The following is a 7009-nucleotide window of genomic DNA, read 5'->3' as shown; positions in this document are numbered from 1 at the left end:
TATTGTGAGATTTCTGACATTAGAAATTTGTATAATTGTTTTGGTATTACCCTGCATAGGAAACCTCTTATTTCATGATGAATAAGCCTTTTTGCTTATTCTATCTTTTGTAGTTTGTGAGCTACTTTGAGACAAAATACTTCCTTTTATTTGATTAATAACTTTCACACAAAAATGGTTATGCATTGGACAGCATAATTTATACAGTCTATTTTGTGAATAAGCCCTAGCAATGGATTAGACATGAACTGTTAGGTTGTTGCTGTAACCCTTATTCCTAGGCACTTATAAGTAAATATATTCCCCTGTGGCTTCACTAAACCTTGGTAAAGTACATTTGTATGCAAATCTGTGAAAAGTCATATGGCAATGCCACCCTTAGCATTGCACAAATTGTGCAGTACTATAGCGGGCCGTGGAACAGCCTGAGAGCTGATGTATTGGAAGCTCCAGGCCATTTTCAGTAGGGACATTTAAAATTAGAGAGCATAAAAAGCTGGACTATGAAGTACAGAGGACAATTTTGCCATATTCAAGAGATGGACTGGATGCCCTGCAAGGCCTTCCTATTAGTATCTTCTGATATACACAATATTCTCATAGTCATTTGCTAACTCTGACTAATATTGCTTAAGGGGTAAAATAAGTGATACTCTGATCCAGAAAATGCAGGTGTCTGCCATGTGCCAAGGGAATGGTTAGTAGCTACCAGCCTAACACTAGTGTGTGATGGCCAGTGGTGACCATGCTGGAAGGTAGCAGGGTTGTGACTGACTCACTGCTACTTTAACCAACACCACCTGGCTTTCAGCTGAAGTGCAGCAACAGAGTAACTTAAGCTATAGGCTTGTGTTACAGGTCGATGTAGTTTATATCCATCACAGAACTGTAATGGAAAATCACTTTATAGCAATTTTATTGTTCTAATAGACTATTATAGCATGAGGCTATTGTAAATAATACTTAAAGAGGTAACTGAAATGAGGGTTTTTCAGTTATGAAGACATAATATCTTTGAATGAGGTATCATATGTCGGATTTGCTGCTCTTTTCCTAATGCAGAACAAGAAAGCATTTGAATACTGAATTCTTTTATCTGAACTGAGATGAGGAACCTTTCAGGCCACACAATAAAAAACATTAAAAATCATGTATATTAGCCTTTTGAGCAAAGATATTCAGCCCAATTTTTTTTTGACAAAACTTTTTTGCTTCCACTGGAAACCAAAAGAGTTTTCAAAAGAGAGCCTGTTTCAACAAATTTCTAGGATAAAAAAGACCTACCCCCTTTATTAGCTTGTATGACGATACCCAGCCAAGTGTCACACTGTGAGATCATAAGATGATGGTACTCACTAGGTAATTAACTGGTCAATATATTGTTTCAACATGCTAAGAGTTCAGTGTGTGGTCAACATCAGTACCAACATCAGGATTTGATTTTTCAGATCTACAGCAAATGACCTTTACATAGCAGGAGTAATTGGCAATAATTGTAGACTGTAGTCCACAGTTTTCTGTGAATTTTTTGGCTATTGTGAGAAAACAAGAGAAAATAAGTTCCCAAGTCCAAGTCTATGTCCTGTGTGGGAAGTGTCTCTAGTTTTTTAGTGCTCTCCTCAGCCTGCCTGTTATTCACCATGATCACCCATCCTGTTATACCACATACCTAAACAACCTGCATCTCATCACAGTTCCTCCTGACCTATTCTCCTCCTCTTTTACACTTGTTCATGCCCCTTCTTTCTGGTCCCTGCAAACTCCTCCACTACCTCTTGTCCCAGAATTCATCATACTGTTACACTCCAGGTTCCAGGGGATACAATCCCTCTGTACCATTATCCATCACAGTGATAGTATGTGTTAAAAAAAAATAAAATGCAGAGAAAATCCCCTGGCCCCTGCAGTGCACAGTCAAACATCATCAGCATAGCCCAATTCCTCACCAGATGTATCTTAACTCGTAAAAACCCTACTGAGACTATGCAAATATATCGCTTTTAGGAATTAACCAAATGTTGTCAGGTTTTCTCAGGAAGAGCGGGAGGTATGGCCCTGAAACAACCTTCTGCCAAATTTGAAAGTCCTCATTCAAAATACAGAGCTGCTGGGGGTTTAACCTCTTGGCTGAAATATTTGTAATGGATTCAATAGAAAGCATTTCTTCTTATTTCTGCCTCACAAATTCTCTGAAGGGGAAAAATAAAGTCTGAAATAGAAATATGTGCTACTAGGGCTAAATTAAGACTGACAAAGGTGTAAGCAACTGAAAGCAAAGCATTACAGGGGGAAACTTAACTACTAATTTCACATACAGTACAGTGAGGTGTCTATACTGTATCTTCCATGTAAAACAACATCTTGATCTCTTTTGCAGTCAGAACAATATTAAATAAATCTTTTTTTTCCTTAGTCTATAAGCAAGGATATCTAGTTATGAGACATCTTCCAATTGACGTAAAACCCTAGATACGCTCCACCTTATACACTGAAGAAATTTTGAGAAGTACAAACATGTCAGACACAGAGTGAAGGGTCAGACATTTAAGGAGAAGTGATGGCAACCATAATTAACCCACTTCATACTCAGAATTATTTTAAAGAACATTAGAAACATTTTTAATACTGAGTAAGTATGTATTTATTACACGATAATGTTTAAAAGTCCCCAACCCTTTAGGAAACACACTGGCCAGAAAAATACTGTGGGATTATTATGGTTATGATCAAATAAGTTGAAACATTCACAGCTAATGTTGACATCAAATAGTTGAGCATAGCAGGAAGCTGCCATTGGTAATTTACATATTCACTTCTAATTGCGCCTGTGTATCATACAGATCGTTCATATTTGCATTTGCTGCCCTCTGAACCAAGTCATTTTCCAGTGGCATATATTCACTTTCACTGCAGGTAACTTTCATTAGTGGTAATTAAAGGACAATTTCTACTGCATTATGCTACAGAAAACAATAAGCGGTTGCTGAGATTGATTAATATCTAAACTAAGTTTGAGACATGTAATCAATCTCATAGGCACTAGAGATTGTTCCTGTTATGTAATGAAAAGTAGCAGGAAAGAAAAACCCTATTTATTCTAAATAGCCAATGCTTACCCTTTAAATTCCGTTGGATTGCACTAAATGGCCTGATTTATTTTTAAATGTTCCCAACAGAGAATAGCCTCAGTCTATGTGTAATGACTTTTTACCCTCATTATCTGCACAGTCTGTGTTTGGGTTCTGACTGGGACAATGCCAAGGAGGATGTCAATGTTATCTTCGTGTGGAAATGATTTTCTAGTAGACAACTGCATCTGAGGGTTGTTGTGCATCCAATCCCATTCCTTCTGCTTTCAATGCCTATTGAAGATACTCCTTTTCAAGTACTGCTCAACCCCATAGACTCAATGCAGCTTCTAGTTGAAGCTTTACTGTTTCACTAGGAGCTGGAACAGACCCAATTACTGTAATGTGTTTTTACTTGCTGAAAAAAAATACTATTATGCTGTGCCTTATTTTGCCATCCAAATATTATGCTGAGAAATACTATCACTGCAGAATTGCTGTCAAATATTTATTTTTTATTGGGAAAATAGCACTCTTTCTGTAGTAGCATGATGTTATCATTTAATTATTTTTTCTTTTCTGCTTTATGATGGAAAGCTGCAATTCAATGAAGTATATATTTAAATGCAAAAGAGGCATACAAATTAATCAGTACAGAATACGAATGCTTTTAATCTGCATCAAAAAAACCTGTGGGGCTTAGAAAAATAGCAATCTTTTAAATAGAAAGTATGTAAAAGTAATTCCTAGCCATGCTTACATTTCCTCAAGTACAATAAAAAATGGCAATTGTGGAATTAAATTATCTTCACAATAATATATTCTTTTAAGGCTTTCCATTATGCTAAGAACATTTTGATGAGTTTTTGATTTCTTTTTGTTTAGCATAAAAATGGACATACATAAATAATTTCAATTGATAAAAAGGTCAAAAATCCATAGAGAAAGATCAAATGTTATTTCTGAAACACTGAAAACTGAAACATAGATGTTTACTGCTTTCTGGTTTTTACCCATCCAATTAACATACAGAACCTTAGTACTAAAGATAGTAAGTAAATTAGGCCAGAGATTGCACTTAGTTATAGACACGATCATGGACTAATCAATTTTGAGGTGCGTATAAACCAGATAATGGTATTACCACAGTCAAGTCTCCATTTTCTGGGATCACAGGACACTGGGAACTGATGGAGAACAGAAAAACCTGGATATTAGAGATGCTCCAAGGAATACCAGATACACTTCAGTTCTGTATATAGTAAATATAGTCCAGAAGAGCTTATTAACTCTGGGTTCAGCACTAGCCAGTGGTCTCAAGGCACCATTTGCAGTGCTGCATGAATTTGCAAAGCCATTTTAGGCTCTATGTCTCAAGGAAGCAGTTATATTCCTGATGACTCTGCAAATAATGTCTGATCCAATAAGCCCCACTAAGCCTGGTGTAGCTCTACAGGTATATGCATTCACTCTGGAATATTTTTGTTTGAGTTATTCTCATAGCCTTTATCAAGTGGTGCAAAACAGAACAGAAATGGTGCTAATGGTGTTTTCAGACTTAAAAACATTTCTCAAGGCCTCAAACAGTGTTTTTTCCTGCTAGGGATGCTCACTCCAAAGCACGAAGCAAGTAGGACACTGCTGACATAGGACATCCACCTTTTAGTGCCCGCTTTCAAGTCAGGGACACAGGAGACTTGCCTTTGGATCTGCTATATTCCCTTTCACTGCTAATTATCCAAATATTACTTTATCCCAGGCAAGGTGTCTCTCTGTCTGCTTTTGCTCTATGCAAGGTAAAAAACCTTTCCCAGGGAAAGTTTTATTTCACATATACACGTCAAAGAAAGTCTTCCATTTTAAAGGACTGGCATCCTCCAACAAACAGCTATTTTATCAGGAATAATGAAAAATGCCTTCTAATGAGTGGGCCAAACCTGCATGCGTCTATTCAGAAACCTGACTTTCACTCAGTGCCTACCCCTTGCAATGGGACTGATTCTTTTCATATTTAAACTACCCCCCCAAAGCCATTAAATAAAAGAAGGCCAAAAAACATTTGCTAATTAAAAGGATTACTGCCAGAAGTCCACCTCCTGCTTTAAGTGGTTGTTTTAAAGCCAGCCCTTCCTCAAAATGTTTTTATAACAAAATAGTTTAGCCTTATTTGTTACTGGTGCAAGAAGCAAGCCATCTTGTCATTTGTCACACAATGCCCATGTTACCTGGTTTAGGTCTAGGAAGAAAGAAATGGGCTTCTTCTGCATATGTATGGCTGCATCACCAGGGTCTGGATCCTCCACTTTTCCCTTGCTCTTAGGGCAGTGGATACCTTCTCTGCCTTGGCAGTATTTTGAGGGATTAAGAAAATAAGCCTACCTTGTGATGAGCAGCTGGAAGTGACAGCAGCAGAAGGGACCTAGATCAGGAGCCAGGAACAGAAGATATGGGAGGAATTCTTTGATGCAGTGAAAATGATGGAAAGGCAAAGTCAAGAGGCAACCTGGTGGCTGGAGGCTGAGCTGAGAAAGATGAAAGAATGAAGACCAAAATGAAAGAGGCCAAAGGAACAGGGAATCTGGCAGAAGATGGGAGGGGAACAACCAAGATGACAGATTGAGATAAGGGTAGTGGAGGTGAGAGGAAAGGAAGGACCGTTGACACCAGAGCACTGCTGAGGAGAAAAGATAAGCACACAGGAGGGATGAAGAGGAGAGTTTTATGAAAAATGAGGTTGAGACAGAAGGCAAATCCTGCAAGTGAAGATATATTAGAGGAGAAAGGTCATGTCAAAATACAGTAAAACTGTTTATTTTTGTGCCGCACTTATCTTGTGCATTCTCAAAGCTGCAATTTTGAATCTTATTATTTTTGTGCTCTCCAGCAGCTCAGGCTGCCTAGCAATGCCTGTCTGGCGTGTGCTGGCTCTGCCGCACAGAGCTCAGCGGCTGCCTAGCAACTGGTGCGATGGGGTCCCTGGACCAGGCTCAGGGATGCAGCCCTACCCCAAACACCCCTGCTCCCACAGCAAGGCAGGAGGGAGCATCTCCAGTTGTTATAGCTGTGATGAAAACCTTAAAAAAAAAAAAAATTGGAAAAAAGGTCATGCAGAGGTGCCCACAAGAGTGCAGAGAGCCTGACAAATTGTCTTTGAGAAGTGGGAACAGCCCCATTCATCTCTGCAATATTCAGACACCCTGTGACGATAACTGAAATACCAATATGGTTAATTATTCTTGTTCTTAAGTATGGCTCTGTGGGCTGGATCTAAAGCACAGGAAAGCAAACCAATGCAGCTATGTAGCTTCTTGGGCAACTACCTCTAGTTTGGTGTAGAATATACCAAAAAGGCAACTTCTGGTCCCAGAAAAAAAAGTAAATTAAGTATTCACACAGGATTGTCCCACTACAGCCACACTTGTGTAACTATATCACTGTAATCAACAAAATTTTCGTACAAGAACATGACACTTGGCATTTGGCAGTAGACCTGATGTGGCTGAACTGAACAGGCCCTGTGTCCTCTGTGCTTCCAGCTGCCCCCCTCAGATCCTGCATCTCCCTTTCCATTGCACTGTCAAAAATGCTTGTGAGGCTAAACAACCAAATCAGGAATTGATCCAGCTGAGAAACAGTCCAACAAAGAATAAAGACCTATTTTCCAATCAACAATACTGAAGCAAGTACTGTTCCCAAGGAAAAAACAAAGACATATGTCAATCTATGGCCTGGAAAAGGGAATAGACAGTTACAGAGCTACAGAAATTACAGTGCAGGAGAAGTTGCTTTGATGCTGCTACTTTGATGCTGCTCTAAACAGGTGCATTTAGAATATAGTCACATTTTTTTCTCTCAGTCAAAAATGGGTTGTGTCCCGGAAGGACAGTATTGCCCCTGGAGATCATCATGCCTCACTAAGAAGGAGCAAATCTCAGATGGAC

Source organism: Accipiter gentilis, chromosome 4, assembly GCF_929443795.1.
Source record: "Accipiter gentilis chromosome 4, bAccGen1.1, whole genome shotgun sequence".
Taxonomy (NCBI): domain Eukaryota; kingdom Metazoa; phylum Chordata; class Aves; order Accipitriformes; family Accipitridae; genus Astur; species Astur gentilis.
Note: the sequence above shows the minus strand (reverse complement) of the source record.